The sequence below is a fragment of the Chelonoidis abingdonii genome, chromosome 20 (assembly GCF_003597395.2).
Source record: "Chelonoidis abingdonii isolate Lonesome George chromosome 20, CheloAbing_2.0, whole genome shotgun sequence".
Classification (NCBI taxonomy): Eukaryota; Metazoa; Chordata; order Testudines; family Testudinidae; genus Chelonoidis; species Chelonoidis abingdonii.
In genome coordinates, this window is record NC_133788.1 from 7,235,382 (window position 1) to 7,262,325 (window position 26,944).

The window sequence follows — 26,944 nt, forward strand, 5'->3', positions numbered from 1 at the left end:
CCATAGGAATTTTCTAATAGCCTGAAGCTTTGCAACTGGCAACAAATATAAACACTTATTAACGTAAAACAATGCCAGAAACTAAAATGCAAACTTTCCCTAAAAAGAACTTTGGGAAATCTCCTGTAGTAATATTCCATGTCTGTAGCTCCTGCTCGGAACTTCCAGTCTCAGTGAATGTCAGACTGCATTTCTTGTTGAAACCATCATTAAGGGCTCCATCCTGGAAGGTACTGACTTGGGAGCTGAGGGCACTCCACATCATGCACAATCAGGCCCTAAAACGACAGCCCCTGAGGATTACATAGCAACCTAGTTCACTGGAGATTTTGGAAAAACATATATATGTTGTAATTTCCTTGTTTAAATTTACATACTCTAATTAAGCATTTTTTTCTACAGGGCCCAGTCCTGAAAACACTTTCACACGGGATTAAAACACACACATGGTACATTTCTCCTTTTAAAAAAGTCATCTTTATCCTTCAGGATAACATTATGCTAACATATCAATTAGCATCAGCATATTTTTATTTTCAAAGTACTTAAAAATTTCTTTTTTCAAACAGGGTTTGTTTAATTAAAACAGCATGCTTGTGCACACAGCATCTATTTAGTATAATGCCTTATCAAAACTCAATAGTGATGCTTGTGACGAATATCTTTGGGATGAATGAGCTATGTCAACAATAACTTCCAACCACTTCTACAATATACTTTGTTTTTATGGCCGAACATGTATAATAGTTATGTTTAACTGTCTCTCTTTGCTGAAGGTTAGGTCACTTTCCAAAGGACAGTGTTTAAGATGTTCACGCTCCAGAGCTAAATCAGGCGGATGAATTTGTGTTTCTCTCTCAAAACAGAGTGCCAGAGCAGAAAAGAAAAGGGGAAGGTCAGGAAGGAGGAAAGAAGACATAAGAAATGAAAAGCAATAGAGAAAGAAGAGAGATCAAACAAAGAGAAAAGAAAAACTAAGTATGCTGCCATAAGAGGCAGTGCAGCCCACTGGACAGGGCAGCAGCCTGGGATGACACTAACCTCCCATGCGGTCTTCTCTATTTAGACTACAAGTTCTTTGTGGGCAGGGACCATCTCTATCTATATGCGTAACACCTAGGAGAATGGAGCCCTGATCTCATTTGAGACCCTCAGGAGTGACCACAATATAAAGAATAATGTTGGAAAAAACAGTCCTGCTACACAGTTTTCAATATTTGTTTGAAGTTGTGAATACAAATCCAACTATCCTTTGTTCAGCTGGTATTTATCTTTATTCTTTGGATGTATAGCAATAATTGGTACCCTCCATCCACCTTTACAATCCACAGCAAACACAGTCAACAAATGTAATCAAGTAGACTATCTAATGTATTTATATGGTCTCCATTACCACAATAAGCCAAACAACCCCAAGTCTTGGCTGACAAATGAGAAGAAGCAACTTCCACAGCGAAGGACTTCACCACACAGGCTCTGACAGTAGCCCCTTGATTTGGACTGAGGGGACTCCAGCTCAAGAGCCCCCAAAGATCTTAACTGTGGCAGTATTACATGGGGAGACACAGTGTCTCCAGTGAACAGGCACAAGCCACTTAGAGCGTTAATGGTTACAGCTAACAGCTTTGACTCTGTTTATACGCATCAGTTCCAAAACAAATACATTTCTTGTCACAGAAACCAGAATCTTTCCATAGTGGATTTTTTTTTTAAAGAAACCAAAACCAGTCATTCATTATTACTACAGTCACTGCAGTGCAACCACTTGCCAAAGGGTGGTGACACTACCGGGGGAGAGTCTGCTCCTGCAATTTGTCTCCTGGTCAGGTGGGTGATGGAGGGCTGCCAGCAAGGAAAGGTTTTGTAGCAACAAGGAGGGCAGTGGAGAGGAGGGGTGGATCACAGAAGTGGGGACTGGGCAAAGATTCCATGGCATTTGGAAGGTCACAGCAATGGGGGAAAGTTCCATGGCAGTTGGGATGAGGAGGGGGTCACAGAGGCAGGGGGAGGTTCTGAAGCAATTGGGGGGAGGAAGGTTCTGTGGCAGTTGGCGGGGAGGAGGTCACAGAGGCAGGGATGGGGTGTTCTGTGGCAGTTGGGATGGGGGTTCACAGAAACAGGGGAGAGGTTCTGTGGCAGTTGGCAGGGAGAAGGTCACAGAGGCAGGGACGGGGTGTTTTGTGGCAGTTGGGATGGGGGTTCACAGAGACAGGGGAGAGCTTCTGTGGCAGTTGGCGGGGAGAAGGTCACAGAGGCAGAGATGGGGTGTTCTGTGGCAGTTGGATGGGGGTTCACAGAGACGGGGAGAGGTTCTGTGGCAGTTGTTGGGAGGGTCACAGAGGCAGTGGGGAAGACTCCCTGACAGTTGGGAGAAGGGAGGCCCGAAGGTTCTGTGGAAGTTGGAAGAAATGGGTCACAGATGTATCCGGAGCCCAGGGTGGAGCATGGTATGGAAGTCAGTTAGGAGCTAGGGTTGCCAGCACTGTATTTCAAAAACAACAGACTGTTTTCTTAGCAGCCCTGCCCCATCCCTCTTCCCAATATTAATCATGAAGAAGAACTCACGTTCGTCAGGAGTATTTCTTGCTGCTTTTTGCAGCACTCAGCAACTCCCAATCTTGTACAGAGATGAAAAAATAAGGGATGTCCCTTGTAATACAGGACTGTTGGCCACCCTAGGACTCACAAGGTGTTAGAGCCCATATGAACTAGCAGATGAAATGCCTGCTGCATTTGCCTCAGTTGGCCCTTTGTCAGTGATTGTTTCAACATTAGGCTTGGTGACCACAGCACTCTTCGACCTCCTGAGAGAACACAGTTTCCAAAAGTCTGGGTGGGACCAAGAGTGAAAATGCACGAGCGTACTGGACATCACTCATCAACAGGTAAATAAAATATAAGGAGAACCAGCAGGAACATATCCTCATGTTCCCCATGGTTGTGCCGATTCTGCAGCATATGTACAAATGGTGCTTCCAAACATTTGAAAGGACAAATGTCCATCATCCATGTACATGAGACTGGATTTAGGGCCAAATTCTCATCCTTAATTAAACAGGACTCTTACACTGGGATTTTCAAAGGCGCTTAAGGGAGAACTCAATGAATTTCAGTAGGATTTGGATGCTTAACACCTCTGAGAATCCCAACCCCACTGATTTCCAGTGAAAGTCTCTGTACCCTATTAACAATCCCTTGGGTCACCCCGGGCCGCAATTCTTTACTCTTGACTTTTCTGATGTAAAATCATAAGCTACTGCCTTCCTCTGTCCAGAGTCAAAAAGCGAGTTTGCACTGGTAGGTCAACTTTAAACCATCCCTTCACATTAGATTCTGCCTTTCAAGTTTCAACCTCAAGAATAGTTGTCCTAACTGACTAGGAGCACACTGGCATTTACTTGACTAGAGCTATGGATTTACACAAGGCCAAATCCATGTTTGGTTTTTAATGGAGATCAGTCCCTCACCTTAATTGCAAATCAGTGACTGAAGCCTTTAGGCTTCCCTTACATCCAAAGTAGTTTTCAGGACACTTCCATTTATGCACCATTAAGCATCTCCTATACTGCAGCATTACAGAAAGCAGACTAACAACAACGTGGCTAGCATTTGATGTAGGCATTCCTTGATGAAAGTACAATGCCTGTCTTCTCTGATGTTGCAGTAGAAGAAGGGATCTTTTTAACAGCATCCGTTTTGTGGCTTCTCTAATACTGCTTTCCACATTGGTATATTTCAGGCAATTAAATAAGCTTATGCTTATACACAGTCTTTATAGAGAGTGCTTGGGGGCAGGTTTGTTGGATTGTGTTCTCCATAAGACCCGGTTCCGGGAACAACTTCAAGGATCCCATTTATCTCTTATCCAGTCCCATGAGCAGAAATGTGAAGGAAATTAAAATCATGTTCACAAAGGATTCAGTTATTGCTGTGTCATGGTGATCAAGACAGTTAACTTTTCTGTCTCCATTGCCCCATCTGTAACCTCCTACCCCTTTTCACAGCGGGATTATGAAGATTAGTCAGTCAGTGTTTGTACAGAACTGTGAAGCTATCAGTGTTAAGATTTCTTACTGGGTTATCTCTGACACATCTTACAGTGCAGAAGTACTTGTGTTACTCTCAGTATACGATTCAGTATTTTCTAAGGGACAAACACCCCAGGACTTTGTCAGGACAACTCAGGCATGGCTCATTTATCACCTTGTTGTCCACTTTGTCCCTAAATTCCTCTCACTGTAGCTTGTTCCCAGGTAATCTGTCTGTCTCACATGGTATTACATATTCATAGTCTAACACATACAAAATTGCTCCTATCGGAAACCTGGGTGTAGCTGGGTTTTTTAAATCTTGCTCCTATATATGCCTGCCACTGTAGCTGCAGCCAGCTCTGACAATAACCATTACAGGGCACTGCACAGTCCCCCCATTCTGTTATCATCTAACTATGGCCACTGTAACAAAAAGAACCACAGACTGGTCCTTTGAGCTCCACAAGAGAATTTAATTTGGAGAGCTATGGGGACAGTGAGAACACAATAAAGTTTTATTTCAGACTGACAAAGAAACTAACACTGGAAGGAAAATGCTACTAGTCAGTGGATGCTGCTTCCAGGACCCAACCACTGCACTGTAAATTGATAGAGCTGATGCCTTGCTTTAGCACTCTCCTCCTACCCTCCCACCCCCAAACACACTCAAGACAGATGTCTTGTTTAATACCTCACTGGCTAAAACTCCAAGATTATACTGCCGTCACAGGGGAAACCACATGGGTTCTGCCTATTATTAACCACTTATTCCCATCCAAAGAAAGTTAGTCCTCTAAAGCCGATTAATGCATCATATCTGATGGAGAACATTCAGAGTGAGGTCCTCTACAAAGCAAAGGCAGAGAATCACACATACACATGTAAGTGCTGTATTAGTGAGATCCTGATACACGGACACTGCATTACAATCTCTTAGCAGGAGGGCACCTAAGAGGCGACTGGGAGAGGCAATGTTGTCCTGAGCATAGAGCATGGCACTGGGACTTGGGTGACCTGAGTTCTATTTATAGTTCTACTCCATGACATGCTGTATGACCTTGGGGAAGGCATCTCTCTGTGCTTCTATTTCCCTTCCCATCCTTTGTGTTGATTATTTAGATTGTAAGCTCTTTGGGCAGGGATTTCTCTTGTATGTGCGCAAGACCTATTACAGTGGGCGCCTAGTCTCAGTTGAACCCTAGGAACTACTTTAATACAAATAAATAATAATGTACCTGAGCTCCTAATTGGAACAAAAGAAGCTGTAGCTTAAACCCATGTTTCCTAAGACATATCCATTTGCCACCCATACATTGCACACTTGTGAGCAAAGAAGTCAGCATGCCTTGTGATTAAGTTCACTCATTCCTGTGCACACTCCAACCTCATACACATGCTGCAGTACAACAACCTGCTGCACCGTGCACAAATACTTGTGGGATCACAGCATCAATGTACATTTTTTCATCTTTTTAAGTGACAGACTTAAAGGCTCCTTGCCTGCCTTATGCTACTTCAGAAGCACCATTTGAAAGTGATCCTATGCCAAAAGCCAAACAAGTCAAAACTGCTGTGGTGACTTACAAGGGAAAAATAAACACATTAACAGAAGTTGCATTATATGTTTAGCTTGATATCATGGAAAAGGGAAAGGTAAATGAAATAGTCATGATTACTGTTAAACTAAACCATTCCACTGAGTTATAACCACAATAGAATCATATACTTTGTTTTGATAGCACAGCTGCAGAAACTGCTATCACTGCAACACAAGCAGCTTTCCTTACCAACAATGTACAAGCAATTATGAGGGAAAAAAAGAGAATTATTCAGAAGAAACAGTAAGACAGAGATAACAATAAAAGTGCTATCACTGTACATGCATGACTGCAAGGTGGACACCAGATACTGGTAGGGGAAGAAACTTTCAACTGGCACTACATACAAATCGAGTAATAACACAGTCTAATCTCAAAATCAATACTGGTGATTGCAAAGGCTGATACTGTGCACTGCCACAACAGAAAATCCAAGCTACCAAGACGGATCAAAACTAACTTCCCAGGACTTTGGCACAGCAAGGGGGATAGTCTTCCAGTTAGTAGATATCATTATAGAGCTAGCCACAATAAAAAAAAATTAATGGCCTTCTCTATCAGGATAGGTCAAAATTTTTCAAAACTTAGATGAAAATTTTTTTTGCAAACATTTCTCAAAAAAGTTTGCTTTTTTTTGCTGTTTTTTAACCAACTCATGGTGGAATTTTTTTGAGATTTTCATGATAAATTGTAAAAATGGTTCTTTTTTTTTTAATAGCTCTGTTCTCTAGGACTCCTATCACTGTAGCATCTGAGCAGTACACTGACATGGATTAATTTATCTTCACAACACTCTACGTGCAGTAGGGAAGCATTACTCTCCACATTTTACAGATAGAGAACTAAGCCACAGAGCAACTAAGTGACTTGCCCAAGGTCACACAGGAAAGCCTGTGACAGAGCCAAGAATGTACCCTAGACCGCTGGAATTCTGGTGCACTGTCTGCTGCAGAGCTGAGAATAGAGCCCAGGCCTTCTGTATCTAAAACCTATGATTTAACTGCATACCATCCTTCCTTAAAGTGACTCGGGTATATTTCCCTGCTCTGAAATTAATATATAAGTACTTTCTATATATTAATTTCTCAAGCTATTCAAATCAGTTTGTTTATTTTTAAGACTATGTCTCTGAGTTTCAAACAATACTACAAAGCTATACATTAAAACAAAACATTCCATGGATACACAAACAAACACTTTTCAAAAGCAATGTCCTGCATACTACACAACATCCCAGCCACACACAACATCTCCTTAGCCATCTAATACACCTTTCACTTAAAGATCTGGGTTTTCCCATGCCTCTCTTATCACAGGAAAGTCTACTGTTTCATCATACCTCTTATAACATGCTCACATTAAACCACTGCTACCATGTCAAGATATCAATGTGTTGAAGATGGAAACAACAGTTTCACCATCTCAAAAAAACAAAACAAAACAAAACAAAACAAAAAACCCACTCACTTTCTAATGCTAAAATATTGGTAAATAATTAATCACATTACTATCCAGATTTCTATACTGTCAGCACACACCAGTGTCAAACAGATCTATCTGAACACGGACACAGGACTCCAATACAATTTTTCCATGATTTTCTCTTGTTGCAGTTCTATTTTAGACTCATTAGCAGATTTTAGTTAACCAACTAGTATCTCTCATCACAGCTCACGCTAAACACATATACCTGAGAGACTGAAATGCAAAAGAAACTTCTGCTGTTACCAAGACCTAAGGATCACATTTTCAAAGGAGCTCAGAGTCAGAATCACAAATGCTGAGCACCCATAAGGGAGGCCAGATTTTCAGAAGAACTCAGTAACCATTCTAACACCTATATAAGAGCCAGATTTTCAAAACTGCATAGCACCCAACATGCTGTGCTGAGTTGAGCTGCTGTGAAAATCTGGGCACTTATTCTGGTACCTAAATAGAAGCTGAGCTCTTTTGAAAATCCTTTTTAGTTTAAACTCTGACTTAGCAAAGAAAAATTGAGGTGGAGTTTTAAAAAAAACAACCTCAAAACTCCAGATTTGTGGATGTTTTATAAATAAATATCACAAATTATTTTGCATCTCTGCTACTAAAAAAAGGGGGATTGAAAATAATTTAAAAGAATAGGTCAAATCCTGCTTACCTTGATCATGAGAATCCAGTTCTTACTTGAGTGCGAGAAGCCAGTGGGACTACTCACGTGAATAAAATGAGTGTGATTTGACTTTTAGGTAGGGGAAAAACAAAACAAAACAAAAAACAAAGCACACATTCCCTCCCAGACTGATGACTTCTATAAATTTCAACCTTCAGTGCAGTAGAGTGTTTAGCTTGGAAATTCTCTGACAGTCTATATATTCATAGCAGTGCAACAGCAGCACTACAATCACCACCAACCAGGGTTTACTCAGAACATTCTGTATAACCAGCATAGCAGTGAATGACTAGATCTGACCTTGGCACCTCTTGCGTTATACCCACACATAGATGTGCTTAGACTTGCCTCCTACCCAATCTCCAGAACAACAGTAGCTCCCACCTACCTGCTGATTTATAGCTTGATTGCGGTAACCGGCCTCCCTCACTACAGAACTCAAAAAACAAGCTCTTCAAGGCTTCAGCCGGTTTTCCTGCTATACAGCCAACAAGCTAGATTTTTTTTTAAAATTCAGGTTTTGCATGGTAATTTTTTTCAGTCTAAAGTCAAATTTGAGGTGTACAGAGGACAAAATTTGCAATACTATTATATACTGCACTGCAAATTTATAGCCAGAGCGACAAATTCTGCTCAGAGTTACACTAGTTAGAATCAGGAGTAACTCCACTGAAGTCAATGGACTTAGCATAGGTTTTCATGTGTACACAGCAGAATCTGGCACATCAGTAAAGACCTGGGATCAAGTTCCATTTACACAATCTATAGAGTTGCTCTGGATTTACATTGGTGTAACACAGCAGAATTTGGCCCACATTCCCTGCCCTCAAAGGTCTACAAAAGGCATTTATAGCAAACATTTAAATTTAAAAAAAAAGGCATCAGCTCAGAATTAATCATACATAAGCAGTGTTATAATCAGTGCACGATAATTAGCATCAACTTTAAAATAAAAAAAAAATAATCCAAATCACTTGCCAGTGTTTGCAGCATCTTTCCATTTTTATGCAGTTGTGAATACATACCACGCAGATTTTTATAGATATGCTTATACAACTGGAATATTATCTGGCTACTCCACTAGATCCACTGTCAATATGGTTCTAGAAAGAATACAGCACAAGAAGCAGATTCCCCCCAAGGCATCACCCCTAAAAAGCATCACAGGAGTTCGAAATGGAGTGACCAACTGAGGTTGTTTTATTCCAGTTTTCCTTTTTCAGACTAAAGATATTTTAGCAAAATAGAAAATGGGATAGAAAGAGAATTCTGCATCTGCTTCCAGAGCAAAGCGATCTCATTGTTATTATGATTTGTCCAAATGCTCTGCTGGATGTAATGATCAAATGAGAACAAAAGGTATGTAATGAATATTGCACCAATATAAATATGCATTACACAAACACAGGGATGAATAGTGTGCAGGATGCAGATGATTCAAATCTTCCTCCTTTATTCGCTAACGATTCCCTCCCAATTAAATGATTTAAAGCCAGAAAGTCGCTTCCAAATCCTCCGCTTCTGTTCCATCAGCGCTGAACATTCATCTGCTTCGATGAAAGGGGCACACCGGGGTGCAGCCACAAGCGAAGTCACTGGCAGTTGCTTACCATTGGTCATGGACCCCTCAGGTTTGGGGAGGAGAGCAAGTGGAAACGCACCCAGCAATGTGAAAAGGGCAGATTCAGCAGGGCAGCAGCCCCGTAGGACCCTAGGATCTGCACAAAGACTATGAGGAAGTCCCTTCCACCAGCACAGCCGGAGCGTGGGGATCCCAGACAGCTGCAGCAATGGGGCATTTTAGTCAGTACAAGGAAGCAGGAAGGCTGCCAGGCATTAGATCCTTAACCGACCAGCCAAGTTTCTCCAGCCCAGCCTGGCTGCTGTATGCACTTTCCTCCCCTCCTAGTGCTGATGGGCTGCACCTACCTTCCCAGCAAAGTCCTCTGCAGCTTTGCCCCTGCAGGCATATAAGCACTAGGTGGTTTCAGCCCAGCACTCTCTGTTTCCCCCTCCTATCGAATGCTGCTGCCCCCAGCATGTAACCCTCTGGCACTCGCTCACCTGGCCAGGTTGCTGGAAGGTCTAGAGAGTCAGCGCCTCTAGGTCTCTCCCTGGGCTGCTTGCAACGTGCCTCTGTTTGCAGAGACTATACAAAGTATCAAGTGATCCTCCTATCAGGAATTCTGTACCATGAGCAGCATCCTCGGCTCTCTTCCTATTGGCAATTTCTGATGTCCAGTGCGATTGGTGGACGGTATACCATAACTCTGGTTTCTGATTGGAAGCACAGAGGACTATGTAAATGACTATATGACGTTGGCTTCCCGTTGGTTCATTGCTTCTGAGCTTTCCATAGGCTTTTCTCCCCGAACTTGCTGTAAATTGCAGGTTGATTGGAACGTTTTGATTAAAAAACTTCACAAAGAAATTGCAACGTATTTCTTCCATGTGGAGTTATATCACTGTTGTCCTGAGTGTTGGGAGAATTCTGTGAATGTTTCGCAGATCACCAGCCTTGATGAGGTTTTTGATCTGACTGTGTATCCAGAAAAAAGGTATCTTTACATGCATTTAAAAAGGGGACAGTGTATGGGTAAATACACCTAGTATCTCTACTGGAATCTCCATTGTTTTGTTAAGCAGTGGTAGCAATTTACTTTTTAATGACTAATATTTTTAAAGTCACTAGAAATTAGTCTTAGCCAATGTTTTTCAATGGCAGATTACTACAGCCCTTTGTATCTGATGGAGTGGGTGATCAGCGATTTTTCACCCCACACTTCAAGTGCTGCCAACTCACGCCATTTTATAGTGAAACTTGCAATAGTTGTTGTTTCTTTTAATGCCTTAGCTTCTGGAGGCACGTGATTGTAAGAGTCTCGTAGCTTTCATTTATAAGTGTGGGGGGGGGAGTAGTTTTCTAGCATTCACTGTTGCAGAAAAAAGCTTGAAAATGTAATCCAAGTGCACCCTGGAGGCTCAGAAACCAGAAGGCAAATAAAAAGAACTCAGAATTTATTTGTTTTAAAAATCATGGGATTAAAAAATTTTCTCATTATGGGATGGGGGGTGGGAGAAGGAGCTGAATCATGGCACTTTCTAAAAGGTAATCTTCACAATACCAGATTAGGATAGAGATTGACAGGAAAATGATTTTGGTAGCATAAATTCAGCCTTCTGACTTCAAGTAGAAAACGACGCTGAGCTGGGAAGAAGCAGCTGTTTGTATAAATCTAAATTATTAATTATTATTGAACATTTATACCAGAAGTAACTCCAGTAATTGTGGTAGCCGTTAAACACCAGAACCAGGCTGGGTCCCACTGTGCTAAGTGCGGTACAATAAAAAGAATGTAGAGAAGGAAAAGATGTAGTTGATTATCCAGTCCACCTTTCTGCCAGTGCAAAATCTTTCCCTACTGTATCCGTGGGGTCAAAATACAAAGTGAGGAGCTCTCTGTGATTTTTTGGAGCTGAAGCAGTCTAGAACACTGTTCTCCTCTTGTTATTTCAACTGAAGAGTGTGAAGCCTTAAGATTTCAGCAGTTTTTACCTCTAATCACTAAAGGAGTCATAACAGCAATAACTTAAATACAACTGCGACCGTGCCACACGTCCAAATGTGTGTGTTGTGAATGCAGGCCAAGGGCTCTCAGACGCTGAGTTTTTGAGAGGGACTGTGTTGTATGATTGTCATAGCTTCCTACTCAGATTTGAACCTTAGCGTTCATAAACTGAGAAGCTAGCATGAACCCTCTAAGCTTAATTTCCAGCTTAGATCTGATATCGCTGCCACCAGCCAGGAATTTCCAGGGCGACTCCCTCTCTGGTCTCAAAGCCTTCTCTGGGGGACCCCAAACTCAGAGGCCCTGAGTCTCACACCAAAGGGAAACAAGCCCTGCCCCTTGTCTCCTCTTTATCCATCCCCACCCCTCCCTGGGTTATCCTGGGCGAATACTTGTAACTTAAACTCCTTAGAATGCAAAGCAGAGAGGGTGCAATAGTACCTTCCCCCCTCCTTCTTTCCCTGAGGACTAGCAGATTCAACTTAGTCCAAGCTAACAAAAGAGATTTCCCTCCTTCGTCCTAGCCTTAACCAGAAGAAAACTCAAACAGGTTTAAAAAAGAAAGCTTTATATAATAAGAAAGCAAAGACATGAAAAACATATTCTCTGTATCAGGTTGGACACTGACAGGGTCAATACTTAAAAGAAAAATATGAATAACAGCCTTATTCAATAAAAAGAATATCCAATTTAAAAACATTTCCAGCCAACTACACACATGGTAATACAAAAAATAAAACCTAAACAGCGCTATTTTTTTCTAACCTTTGTACTTAGCAACTGGGAACAACAGAAGAATAGAAGGGCGGAAATAGATCCTCTCATAGATGAGAGAGCAGCAGAAACAGCCCAAGACCAAAGAAACACCCACAAATTCCCTCCCTTAAGCTTTGAAAAATCCAGTTTCCTGATTGGTCCTCTTGTCAGGTGTTTGGTTCCCTTTGTTAACCCTTTACAGGTGAAAGAAACATTAACCCTTAGCTATCTATTTATGACAATGATAGTCTAGGAGACCTCACAAATTAGAGTGAGACCAAAATATTTAGTAAAAACGATGCTTTGCTTTGTCCCCACTAATAATAAATTAAAAATCTGAAGTTTACAGGTCATGAATAAAGAAATATTTCAGTTCCGTATTTGGAGAAAAAACATTATGTCATATCATATAATAAAACTCTTCATTCCACTAGTATCTCAGGAGGATATTAAACAGCACCTATTTACGTGACACACGTTCAAATCAGGTCCATATAAATTGCATCCAAGAGTTTTAAAAGAGCTGGGTGAGGCGTTTACTTGACTGTTAATGTTGCTTTTCAGAAGACTGGAAGAAAACTGATGTTGTGCCAATATTTAAAAAAAGTAACAGGGATGACCCAAGTAATTGTAGGTCTGTCAGTCTGACATTAATCCCAGGCAAAATAACAGGGCGACTGATACGGGATTCAATTAATAGAGTGTTACAGCAGGGTCATATAATTAATGCAAATCAGCATAGAATTATGGAAAATAGATCTGTCAAACTAACATGAATACTTTTTTTTATGAGATTACAAGTTTGGCTGGTAAAGGTAATAATGTTGATGTAATACAATTAGACTTCTATAAGGCATTTGATTTGGTACCACATGACGTTTTGATTAAAAAACTGGAAAGATACATTTAATGGCACTAGGGATGTAAAAGTTTAATCGATTTAACCGATAAGCATCAGTCTTATTGGTTTCAGTTAACGATCAAACTCTGCTGCTGCCCAGCCTCCTGGCTGCCAGCCCCAGCTGGAACTCCAGGCGTGGGGCCAGCAGCGGAGCCCCACGTAAAACATGGGAGTGCTGCAGTGCACACTCCTCCCAGTTACCCGCCTATGTGAACTCCTTAACAGTTAACTGTTTAACCAATAGAATTTTAACAGGTTAAAAGGTTACTATTTTTAAACCCTGTTTACATCCCTAAATGGCACATATTAAGTGGATTAAAAGCTAGCTAACTGATAGGTCTCAGAATGTAATTGTAAATAGGGACTCATCAACAGACAGGACTGTTTCTAGTGGGATCCCTCAAGAGTCAGTTCTTGGCCCTATGCTATTTAACCTTTTTTGTTAATGATCTGGAAGAAAACTTAAAATCATCACTAATAAAGTTTGCAGATGATACAAATTGGGGGAATAATGAAGACAGGTCACTGATACAGAGTGATCTGGATTGCTTGGTAAACGGCTCAAGCAAATAACATGAATTTTAATGTAGCTAAATGTAAATGTATACATCTATAAAAAATGTTGTTCTTACACACTGGGGGACTCTATTCTGGGAAGCAGTGATTTTGAAAAAGATTTGGAGATTGTGATGGATTATCAGATGAATTTGATCCTGCAGTGAGAGACTGTGGCCAAAAGGATGAATGCAATTCTTGGATGCTTAAATAGGACAATCTCGAGTAGGAGTAGAGAGGTTATATCTTACCTCTGTATTTGGCACTGATCCAACCAATGGACAGAATAGCATCCTGTTTTGATGTCCACAATTCAAGAAGGATGTTGATAAATTCAAAAGGTTTCATAGAAGAGCCACGAGAATGATTAAAGGATTAGAAAACATGCCCTATTGTGGTAGACTCCAGGAGCTCACTCTGTTTAGCTTAATGAAGGTTAAGGGATCACTTGATTACAATTTATAAGTACGTACATGGGTAACAAATATTTAATGTATTCTTCAGTCATGCAAAGAAAGGTATAACATTCCAATAGCTGGAAGTTGAAGCTAGATAAATTCAGTTTGGAAATAAGGCATACATTTGAGAGAGAGAGAGAATTAACAATCGGAACAACTTGCCAAGGGTCATGGTGGATTCTCCATTATTGACAATTTTAAAATCAGGATTGGATATTTTCTAAAAGATCTGTTCTAGGAATTATTTGGGGGAAGTTCTGTGGCCTGTGTTATATATAGGATGTCAGACTAGATGATCACAATGGGCCCTTCTGGACTTGGAATCTACGAATCTATGCACGAATGACTCTTCTGTGCCATGATGACAACAAAAATAATTACCGAAGCTTAGCTGGTGTATTGTAACCACTGCTTATCATGTTGATCATCTAATCTCCTTGTTCTTGTGCTCCTAGTCTCTCTGTTATATCAGCCAATTTATTATCTCATCTTATACTTGGATCATAAGGTCTTTGGGACGTGACCTTCTCTTTGTCATATGTTTGTATTGCACTGAGCACACTGGGACTGGGGTCTCTGGGCAATACCAAAATACAAATAATCAAAATAACAACCCCCAATACAATTCAAGTGCTTTTAAAATTAGAATTTGCCTGATAGAAATATGCCTCATTCTCAAGGGTCCTGATGCAGAGAGGTCCAGCCCCACTTAATCTTTCAAGGATCTTCTGCTTCAGCCCCATCAGTGCTACAGAAGGTTCCTTAATCCAAAGGCTCAGTTTCAGAAGCTACTAACAGAATTTAATTGTGACTGCAAATACAAGCATTTACTGAAATTATAAGGAAAGGTGGATAAGTGATGCATTTGACTAACACAATTTGAATTCAGTCTGTTGAGCCTATAAGCAGGTACACTAAATTATTTGATGATTTTTTCCTGATCCATTTTGCCTACTTTTCCCTAGAATTTAATACAGCCCTTTGATTAATAGTAGGTTACATCTGAATGATACCCTAACTGATCAAAGCTGCAGGTATCCTTTACTCCCTGACCCAACTTGCCATCAGTGTTGCTGTCATTGCCACCACTGGCAGTGCTATCCTGTGCTGTAACAAATGCAGATAGTTCATTGGAGCAGGGACAGAGATCAGTTTGCTAGCTAATCTCCATGGTTTGGGAGTGCTCTCCCATGAGTCTCCAATCAGGATTTGCTTTGTAATTGAATGAGTTTAAGAGAGAGCCTGAGAGGCTCCACACAAATCTATTAACATGTCTGAACACTGGCAGCAGAGCCCTTTCCATTCTGTGGAGAGGGTTAACCCAAGAGTGAACTATTGTAGGGAAGAGAATTCATCCCTCCTTCCCTCCCTCCAACCCCCACCCTCCACACACTTCTCAAAGGGATCAGAAATTTTCCTCACTGATGCTTCTGTAGACATTGAAGCAGCTCAATATTCTCCATTGCTCCATTATTTTAATTTTAGTGTGGGCTTCAAATCTCAAAATAACTGACACAGTATTACTGCAGCTTGTGGCTTACAATAAACTTTTGTTTCCCATCCAACAGAGTCTTGCTCATTTGCATTTGGTCTCTGCGCACAGAAGTGTCAAAAGATAATTATTAAGAGGACACTAGTTATTAAAATATCAATGTTTCCACTAAGCCTTGCAAGGACTTTATTTTATTTAGTCTAAACTGCAGTCATTAATCGGACCTCCTATATTGCATTAGCTGTATGTATCCAAGCCCCAGCACTCTTAGCAAAGCTTGCTTTATCAGCCAAGTATCAAATGGTATGGAATTGTTAAATTCTGAGAAAATGGCTTACAAGTGGGAGACTCAAAACTCAATGTATTTAGCTTATCAAAAACAAAATCACGAGGTGACTTGATTACAGTGTATAAGTATCCACATGAGGAGAAAATGCCAGGTATTAAAGGGTCTTTCATCTAGCAGAGAAAAGCGTAACAAGAACCAATGGCTGGGAGTTCAAGTCAGACAAATTTTAGACTTACCATCTAGTTTTAAAATTTAATCGGCAACCTGGCAGTTATATCCTTGCAATGTCCTTTATTTATAGTCGTGCTGTAGTTTCCATGGTATCATATCTTCAAATACTATTCAATCCAATTCTGTCATTAGATACATGAACACAACTCTCACTGCCTGAGAGAGAAATCCAAATTAAAATATCAACACAGTGTACCTCATTCTGTGAGTCTGTTTTTTGGGAAGGGAAGTTTGGAGTGGAGGCTCTCTATCCCTAATACAGACTGCTTTTATTTTTTTTTTAATTGAAAAATCCTCATGAGTTTAAGTTACAGGGTAGGAAAGAACTTGTGCTGGCTTTGGGAACCCAAAATCTAGTAAGAGAGGTTTGTGAAAGCTCAAACACCATGAGGTTTCCCCAGGCCTAATTATTACTGGTCAGATTTTGTGCTTGTCACTCACACAAAACTCCCACTAGGCTGCAGCCTGCCATCCTTACACAGGCAAAACTCCCTCTGGACACAATAGGTATTGCAGTGAGTAAAAACTAAACATCTCCATGAGATTCTTGAATGGAAAGAACTAATGTACCCAGGTCTTGCCCTTTTCCTGTGGAAAAGACAGAAAGCGGCAGTCTTTGCATCACTGTTCTCAGATGCTCACAGGTATCCACAAAGGGGAAGGGACTCCCCCCCATCCTATGGAGAATCTGTTTAGCAGTTAATATAGACATCCCCCAACAAACCTTCTCCACAATGAGCTCTCCTATTAAAAAAAGGTCCCTGGGGTTTGCTGCCTGTAGGAGATGTCCTGTCAACGTGGCTCGAACTAGGTCAATGAAGCAGTGCAGACAGCTCTGGCAGATCCTCCCAAGATCTGGGCATGTTTCAGTGACCAGTGGCACTTGAGGGGCAAACCTCATCCCCCACTTTTCTTTGTCAAGGCAGGAACAATCCCCAACAACCCCTCCACTGAGGAAGGATTCAGAGGAATCTGAGGGGAACCTAGTAATTTTCCCACCCACCGTTCCTGTCCATGTAGGGGGTTATTTGGACCTAAGTAAGGGCCCATTGACTTCAGTAGGAGTTTTGCCTGAGTAATTCCAATAGGATTAGGCCCTTTCTGAAGACTGCTCACCCTCTGCTATCACTTTCTCTTTACAGCTTGAGTTCCTATTGAAAGGAACCTGCACATACAAGCTAGTCATGATTCTCTGTCTTCTGAGGTTTGGAAATCAGCCAACAGTGCAGTTTTGGGGGTCCAACACTGCCACCCAAACTCCCACAGCCTAAGAAACCCAACTATCTGATGGATCATTTCATACCAATGCTGAGCCTGCAGCTGGAGCTCCATAGTCTGCAAGAGGTTGATATTAATACTGGAAAATGCACACCACTGATTGCATTTTTAAAAACGATTGGCAGGAATCCTATAAAATATTAATAAGAACCACTTCCTGCCTGTATTTCCCTGGGAGATTCATAAACCAAAACCAAACGAAAGGAGAAATGGTGCCGAGAGCCTGACGCTTTCTTTACTATTCCTGTTCCACCGTCATTGTGCTGAGTCTGTAAATGCAAAAGGAAAAACAAAACAATTTAATTAGTTTCTTTGATGTTCCATAAAGAGATTTTAAGCATGCTCTGGTTTAAATTTACCAGCACCATTCTCTAATATGGTTATGTTACAAAATGCACATGGAGGGCTGCATTATGCACCCAGTGTGATATTTGGATGCAAAAATATCCATAAAATTTAGTCATACATGGCCCAATTTTCAGACATATGTACTTATGATAGGCACCCAAATTCCATATACAAGTTTGAAAAACAGGCTTCCCTACATATATACACTAATTTGTCTCCTCATATCCTTTACTAGTGGTTCTGAATAAACAGTGAGATAAGAAGAAACCAATATTAAAACCAAGGAAACAAGATGTAACTAGCTCAACAAGTCTAACATGTATAAGAAAGTTGGTAACGTTTATTCTATAGAATACAAGGCACAGTTTAAAAGATTGCATGAGTTTTTAACTATCATCATATTTGTATTACAGGAGGGTCTACAGACCCTGATTAAGGTAGACCCTGAAAGAGCTTACAATCTAATTAGAGTAGAAACAGGAAAGGTATTCTTGGTGTATCTCCTTTTGAAGCATTTCAAAGAAAGCCAGTAAGGAAGCTCTCTAGAACCTGTGTCTATCCCTAGCAGTCTAGCTGATTGAACATATGAAGATGGTCCAATTCTAATGCTGGCTTTGACACTAGCATATGCTTTGGCCTTTAGCAAGTCATTGCCCCTCCCTGTGCCTCAGTTTACCCATCTGTAAAATAGAGATAAATGATACTTATTTGTGAGGGTTAATTGCTGGTGCTTAAGAGCTTTGAAGATGTTGAGTGCTGGGTATAATTATATTCCTTGATTTAAAAGAAGGAGAGGACTATTGCCCTTCAGGGCACATTGCAAGACACATCTACTTACACGGACTGCTGAGGAGGAGGACCTTAGGGAGAAATCAGATGTGTGTGGGGGAGGAAGGAGTTGGTGTTTGATGCATGATCTAATTTTGTTTTCATAATTTATAGTAGGGTAGCACAGGGCAGCTGTCCCTGAGGTATGTCTACACTGCAATTAAAAACCTGGGCCATGTCAGCCGACTTGGGCTTGCAGGGCTCAAGCTAAGGGGCTGTTTAGTTGTGGTGCAGATGCTCAGGCTTGGCTGGGACTTTCCCACCTCACAAGGCCCTAGGGCACAAACATCTACACCACAGTTAAACAGCCCCTTAGCTCGAGTCCTGTGAGCCTGAGTCAGCGTGGGCCACTGGTGTCTAACTGAAGTGTAGACGCATACTCTTGGGGGACAGGTCAGGCACCCTGCCTACTTGTGACAAGCTCTGCTAAGGAGAGTGAGCCAACCCAGATGTACTGTGAGTAGTTAATCATCTAGGTGACTGGGCAGCAGTTAATTAGTTAAGGAACACCTGGACATAATAAAGTTTTAGGAGGTCCCAGCTCACTCAGGAAGCCAGAACAGAAGAAGCTCCTGAGGAAAGGGACTCCTCAGGGGAGCTGGGTAGGAAGCTACTCCCAGCGGTGTCTCCCTGGTGAGAGGATGTTCAGGGAGAGGAACAGGCCCAGAGAGAAAGTGCTCCCCGGCAAGGGACCAGAGCAGCCCAGGAGAACTGGGCACGCAACCTCCTGAGGAGCAAATAGGGAGTTGCTTAGCATCATGGTGTCACAGGGTCTGGTCTATGCCTAGCTGGTAAGTGACCCCTTTAGTGTGCCATGTCCCAAGAACCCACACAGTTCCCCAGGGCAGGCCTGTGGCCTCCAAGACTGGGCCTTTGGCACCAGCAAATCCAGCTAAGCTAGATTCCTGCAGGGAGGCTTGTACTGTGCCCTTCCAGGTACAATGCTCCTAGTCAGTATTTCCAGCAACACCGGCAGCCTTTTCAAAGCAAGGGGACTGTTTATTAGTCACCGAGCACACAGATTTTTACAGTCCTTTGATTAGTGCAGAGAGGCAGAAATTAAGACAGTGGTCCACAAACCTTTCTTCTCACCTGCCCTTATCAATGACAAAATGTGTCTCGGGCCCCTCAGCTGGGAGTGGAGTTGCAGCCAGGCTGGAGGCCATGGCCAGCAGCTGTCAGCCAGGGCCTGGGGCTTGAGAGGGGGGCTGGAGCAGAGCTGGGGGCTGAGTGGTGCTCCCTCCTTTCCCTCTTGTGGGAGCTGGCCCAGCCCCCCCGCCCCAGATGTTCCTTCATGCCTGCTAGGGGGACACACACTGAGTTAAGCCATAGACCTCCCTGGTCAGCCAGTGCCATGAGGAGCCAGCTAAGCTGTGATGAATTCCCCACCTTGTCCTCCAGCTCCTGAGTTCCTCCAAAAAGCAGCTGTCTTCCACTCACCTGACACCCTGTTCTCCAGCTCAGTTCACAAGTCCCACCTGCTGGGGTTTCCCTGCTGTTAGATGTTGATGGTTCAGTCCCTGGGCATCTCTTTGTCTTGCTGGATGGTCTGTTGATTCAGGGAAAGTTTGAGCCAGTTTTTTTAATGACCCAGCCCTCCCCCTCCCGCCCCACCCCCAGACAGGCAGGTGGCCCCCCACTTCATGCTTCCTGCACTGGTTTAGCAGGAGACCTTTTTTTTTTTTTTACAATGTAAAGTAGAGAGGGAAGCTGAGGCACTTATGGGATTCATAAGTGTTTTAGAAAAGTCCGACTTTCTCATACTCAGCAAAGAGCGATGCACTGTTGGGGAAAGGGCAGCATCCAACTGCCCGCCCAGCAGGCAGGTAATTCAGTCCCCGTAAGAGCTCTGTGGCTTCAGGGGGAAGACATTTGATTGATTTAATCCAGAGGCAGAGTGTTTCTGGTGGAGTAGCTGACTGATGCTTTCATTTATGTTTTCGTGTTGTCCTTTTCTGTTAAATAAATGAGACCCTCCACACAGGGCACTCTGATATAAGAAAGATCTGCTTGGACTTGCTTATGCCCTGCATGAGGGGAAATTTAGGTAGGGGCTAACACTTTACCTTTGGGGGAAGACTGGGGTGACCTCCACACCATTACACAGGGTGTCTAGAGCCTTGGATTGGTGTCCCTTTATGTATATACTTAGTTAATATAATTCATATAATTAGCATTCCCTTAACTCGTGGCTTTGTTCTACCAGTTTAACCTAACACGTAAAACATAACCCAATATCCTATTTATCTAGAATCTTTCATCAGATAGGTCTTAACTTGTTTATGCACAGGAATGACTTTGCCAGTTATTAGGCAGGATGGAATGTGGTAGATATTGAACAGTGCACACATTTCAGAGCAAGGAGTGAAAATGTGCAAATGTGTGGTTTATTCTGTTCAGGTTCTTATGCTGCATTCATCTGGGGCAGAATGCATCTCCTCAGGTAATTGGACCAAATACCAGTATTTACAAAATAGTTGAGCCTGAGCTGCAAAGTCTGGATACAGATCCAAACTTTACCCCAAACTCAAGAGTGTTAAGAGCCAGGGTGTTTTAATTCAGGACAATCTCTAGGTAACTCCTGTACCCTGGCAGAAAATGCAGTGGGGCTTTTTAATTGACCTCAGTTTTACATTGAATCCAAAAGACTGTACCCTCCTACAACTGAATGGTGCCCCTTAACAGTACCCTGGAGCATTGGTTCAATACTGAAAACTGCCACTTAACTGAATCTTCAACACTGCCTCCTGCATCACCTGAGTTCTCCTTAGATGTCTCTCTTCAAGTCTAGACAAGACTTTACTCTGCTTAGTTTACAAGATACAATGAGATCACAAGGCTGCCATAGTATTGTGTCAGCAGCCTTTGATTTAGGGAGCTCAAACTGATAGAGCTAATTGTATATCAGCTTTAAGAGAACTCTTGCAGGAAGTATAAACACACCAAGACAAAACGTCTCCCAGTTCAGAACCATGAGAGCCATAGAAACCTTTTCTTATACACATCTAGATATGTAAACATTGCTGTGCCTTAGCACCATAGGATTCGTAGAATGTGCTCATACTTAGTGTGTTTTGGAGCATAAAATAGTTCAAGATAAAGATGTCAATATGGAAGACTAAACACTGGACAGTTTCACTAACAGTTTCAGTACCTCTCAAACTAGTTTGTATAATGATCATTAATGCCAACGAAGCGTTGCTCGCATGCTTTGAGGGGAGAACAAAATCTTTTGATCTGAGGAATGAGATTTTTTTCCCTACTGATCCTGTTTTATAAAATATTAATAAAGTCAGTCCCAGATTTTCAAAAGTGACTAATAATTTTGACAGCCTCCATTTTTGAGTGTTCAACTTAAGTTGCATTAAAGGAGCTTCATTTTTAGAAAGGGTTGAGGACTACTCAGAGAAACTCAGATCCCTTTAACATGACTCAGGTTGGGCCCTAGAATCACTGGTCACTTCTAAAACTCTTGGCTTAGTTATGTACCAGCATCCTACAAGGGATATTAGCAGAATCTGAACCTATTTCCTTTAGTACTGCAGTACAGACCTCTACCACCTGAGCTTAAGCAGTGGTTTTCAAACTGGGGTATGCGTACCCCTATGGATACTCAAGCTCTTATCAGGGGGTATGTGAGAAAAATCCTGTAATGGTGAACTATATATTATGTTATCCCTTACAGATTTTTTTTCCTGTTTTCATGGGTATATTATGACCCTATCTCAGTTAGGGGTACGTGGCAGGCAATGTTATTCGGCCAGGGATACACAGCTTAAAAAGTTTGAAAACCACAGAGCTAAAGGAATAACTTCATTAGCTAATAGCATTGGTAGGTTGTTGTTCTTTTTCGGGCCAGCCACCAGAGGGTGTCATGACATGCATTCTGCCATTGTGTAACAAGTACAGTTTGTTTAAGAAGAAGTCAGAGTTGTTACCATTTCGTTTTTGAAACAGTGGGACAGATCTATATCATGGAACTGGATCTGCAGCTACTGTAAATTGGAATAGCTCTGTTGACGTTAGTGGAGCTGTGCTGATTTACACTAGATGAAGATCTGGTCCAGGGTCTTCACTATCATTGCATCAGGAATAGATTTGGCCCTGGCTGCCTGTCACTCACTCTAAAATAAAGTGAGCAATTAAAAAAAAAAAGACAAAAGGAAATAGTTTCCCATAGAAAATATCGTGGAATAATTACGATAATTAAGTTTACAGCCAAGGAAATGAGCTATATAACAACCACATTGTTGCTGGGGTTATGACTTGAGGCACAACAGAGGATGTCTAGTATGACAGTACTACAGAAGGTACCTTTCTCCATCTATCACGGACTTGTCTCAGAATGAATTTCCTGGGGGGTAAGGGATGGGAAGCATTGCTGAAGAGCGGGTGGAAGCAGCAAGTGTTCCTGCCTGCTCTTCATTGAGTATCCTCTGGAGAATTTGTCAAGATAATTGAAACCAGAGGAGCAGCAGCTTTGTTTTGGAGAAATCCAAGAGTGTTTTAACTTAAGGACTGGATCCTGCACTGGAGAAAGAATGAACATATTAGAATGAGGAGAGATTGTGTAGAATGGGAAATATATATTTTATCATGTTGTTATTGTCTATTATTATTTGGATTGCTGTAACACCTAAAGGTCCTAGTCAGGGATCAGCTTCGCTGGGCGCTGGGCACTGTGCACATGCAGAATGATAAGATAGTCCCTGCCACCAAGAATTTACAATCTGAGGCCTTGTCTACATGGAAAAAAAATTCTGTCATTGTTATTGCGGAATAAGCTGCTCTGCAAAGCTATTGAGAAATAGAATATTCCACATGGTCAATTTTCCTATATAGACAAGGCCGAAGTATATGAATATGAATGTGTTTGTATATTTATTTAGAGCCTGATTGTATAACCCTCACTCATGAAAGTACATCTGGGGCTACTGACATAAGTAAATGCTCAGACCGTTATTTGTTAGGGTTACATTTGGATCCAGATTTTAAACTCCTCAAAGTTCAGGAGTGCTCTGATCTAGGCTATTGTGTTGAACTGATTCCAAAGACACGGCAATAAAACTGTTCACATACTCAAAGGCCAGCTGCAGTACTTAAATTCTCTTATATCTTAGTTTCCTCATCTGTAGAGCAGGGCTAATGATACTGACCTCTGTTATAAAGTGTTCTGAGATCTACTGATGACAAGAGCTACATAAGCGGTAATAGTATTATTATTTTATTAATAACACTAATGTCTATTTGGTCACTGAGACATTAATTCCTGTGTGATCTCTGGCTGAAAGGATTGGAGAGTGCATTTAATTAATCAGGGACTACATTGTATTTTTTTCTATTAATTAAATAATCATTTACAAGGCCAAAGCCCAATTAAACAGGAGAAGGAGCTGTAAAAAACCACTCCTGCACAAATAAGGTTGCACATACAGCAAACTGAGGAGATTCTTAACAAAAATTCTACAGCACTTGAAAATAAGGAATAAAACCCCTTGGGCTAATGCTATGGTAAACAGATGTGGTTTGGCCCCTTCTGAGGAATATAGAAGGAGACCAGCTCAGGCGCCACAGGGAATTACAGTCTCATATGCACTCTCTTCAGGGGAATTATGCATAATACACCAAATAGACAGAAATAGTTCCTGACCTCTGCAGTGATAGCAGGTCAATGCTGAGATACAAATGAGTCAGAAGGAGAGACTGAAAGGTTCAATCTGGTACCCCTGTCCCACAATATACACACTGGCACTGCCCACCCACCGTCCAAAATAATCTTCCATTGACTCATATTATAAACATTCAGGAACTGTAGGGGGCAGCATAGCGCTACCCAGATCCCCCATGATAACACTTGTACCTTTCTCTCTCCAGTTTACTTTTGGCACAAGAGAGAACTAGCTACTAGGCACAATCAAAAGGCAATTTTCATTTTCTTCTCGAATGTTTATCAGTCATTTCAGAGGCCATTTCCCCAGGCCCCTGACTCTCAGACTCACTGTCACATCCAAATGAATACCTGGAAGACAAAGAGGCTCCAGCCAGACAGAAGAACATGAGTCAGGGAGACTCTTTACTTGGATGAGCTATTTTTGCATCAAACATAATTTAAAAGCAGCAGGATAGAGGGAAGGGTTTATGAGTGGACAACACTGAAGCATAGAAATTATACCTAAGAAGGAATGACCAGCCTAGACTGAATGAATGAAAGAGCTGGTGCACCTCTGTCTGCTCATTTGGCCTTATTTCACATGCTGTATACCCAGATACAGCATACCTTCCACCAGGCCTAGCCTTAGAGGTGTTACAGGGTTTTCTACATTTCAGTGGAGCAAAAGGGGAAGATCTGTATTAAAACAAAACAGTTGCCAACTCTTGCGATGTTATCAAGAGTCTCGTGATATTTGGTATTTACTTAAAGCTTCCAGCCTTGAGACAAGTAATTATGTGAGAATCTGAGCTCTCTTTTTATTAAGCCCTCATGGTTTCAGAAAGCTTGAAAATATGCCCTAAATTCTCAAAAACCAGAAGGCAAATAAAAAGAACTCACTGTATATATATATATATTAAAATATCATTATTTTAATGACAAAGTCATGATTGGGGAGGGGAGGGAAGCTGACTCTTGAATGTTTAGGGTTGGCAGTACTGAGAAAGTGGCATTTTCCCAAATGCTTTATTCCTCCTTCTTAAAAAACAAAATACAAAGCCTGCCTCCCAATTCAGTTATCAAAGCCCAAAAGTTAAAATACCAAGAAGCCAAGGACTATCCGTTTCTCTGCACGCAGCGTACACTGGTTTACCATAAGGATTGATTTAGTTAAACTGTCACAAAAGGTTGTGCGAACACATTTCAGTGTTTGTGATCTCTGACAATTCAAATTTTCCTATGCTGCCTTTTAATTCAAAGGCCATCAATGGTCTGTTAGTTCCATCTGCTGGTTGTAGTCTGTCACTGTAAGGGGAACAATGCAGCCACACTAGACAATTATTGCTGCAGCATATTCATAGACTCTAGGACTGGAAGGGACCTTGAGAGGTCATTGAGTCCAGTCCCCTGCCCTCATGGCAGGACCAAATACTGTCTAGACCATTCCTGATAGACATTTATCTAACCTACTCTTAAATATCTCCAGAGATGGAGATTCCACAGCCTCCCTAGGCAATTTATTCCAGTGTTTAACCACCCTACTTATTACTTGAAGATTCACCCATAATGCATGTGTTGCACTCGCGTTTTTCTTGAGCAGCTCTGGGATGTGACTGATAGTCAGTTTTCTATGATTATGGCATGGATGTGCACAGTGACTGCTGCAGAAATGCTCTGTTATTCCAGAGCATGTGCACAATGCTGTAGCTGTTGAAACTCCTGGTATTGGTGTGACACAGTGATGCAAGGTATCTAGGAAGTGATAGTTCACTTAGGACCAGGTACATCTAATACTGTATTAAATCACTAAACGCATGCAGCAGTGGCAGGATTTTTGTAAACTGTGGAATGAGGTGTGTCTAAAGTAAGAATGCGGTATCATGTACTGTCCTGATGATCTAATTCCTGGCAAAGGCATTCCTGCAGAGTGTATCCTAACACAAGAGCCTGTGAGTGCATCTGCTCACCTCAGAAGCAGGGAGTTATTCTCTCTCTCTGTGGCTCTTAACCTTAATTGAGTCCAGTTGATAGAGTATATGGAGTTTCTTGTCATTAGCTCTCTTAAAGTGCTATAATGTATAATATCAAGGTCATTACAAAGGGTAGAAAAGATTAGTTAAACTGATCACTCAGTATAGATTAGTGGGAAAGCTAAAGTACCTTTTTAAGGGTAAACGGGAGGAATAGACCCTTGTTAATGAATGATTTGCAATGCAATTAGGTGACCTGCTAACTAAATTCCTCCTGCAGTTACAAATGTTACAAGATTCTCCTTCATTTCCTGCCCTACACTGTGGTGAAATATTGCTGTGTGCTGTCAAACAGCTCTTGTGTCCCACACCAGAGATGGCTGGATTTCTGTGGCAGATGAAGTGATCTCTATAAATCCTTTACTACCCACACAGTGTTGTAAAGCTTAACTAGTTGATTTGTGGAAAATGTTCTGAGCTCCTTAGATGAAAGAATTGCAAAATATGTCATTTGAGCAAAAATAGGTTATCTATGGGTGAAGCTGGGATACAGAGGGAAACTAACAATTAAGCAATTCAGATAGAATTTCCCCAGAAGAGTGCAGAGCAAACTGGCCATAGAAATAGAATTAAACAGGGTACGACAATTTAAGGGGTCCCCAGGCATGTGCAGCATGAGGAAAAAGTGAGCAGAGAGATGCAGTCTAGATTTTACAGAGTCAAGATGATGGATTGGCATATCCTCACTGTCTACATGCAGCTCTGGTTGTTGCACTGTTTGCTTATGGTCACATTCTTCGTTAGGCTAGACAAGAAGAGCTGTAGACTTATATATATG

The 26,944-nt window shown here is 41.6% G+C and overlaps 1 protein-coding gene across 1 annotated transcript in view; it reads right to left on the bottom strand.

The window, feature by feature from the left end:
- The window catches only part of CAMKK1 (calcium/calmodulin dependent protein kinase kinase 1), a 159,443-nt gene extending 149,520 nt beyond the window's left edge, over window positions 1–9,923 (bottom strand). The window contains exon 1 of the mRNA XM_032786975.2: window positions 9,846–9,923. The gene's annotated coding sequence lies outside the window, so the exon portion shown is untranslated. The remainder of the gene's footprint in view (window positions 1–9,845) is intronic.
- Window positions 9,924–26,944: the final 17,021 nt, after the last annotated feature.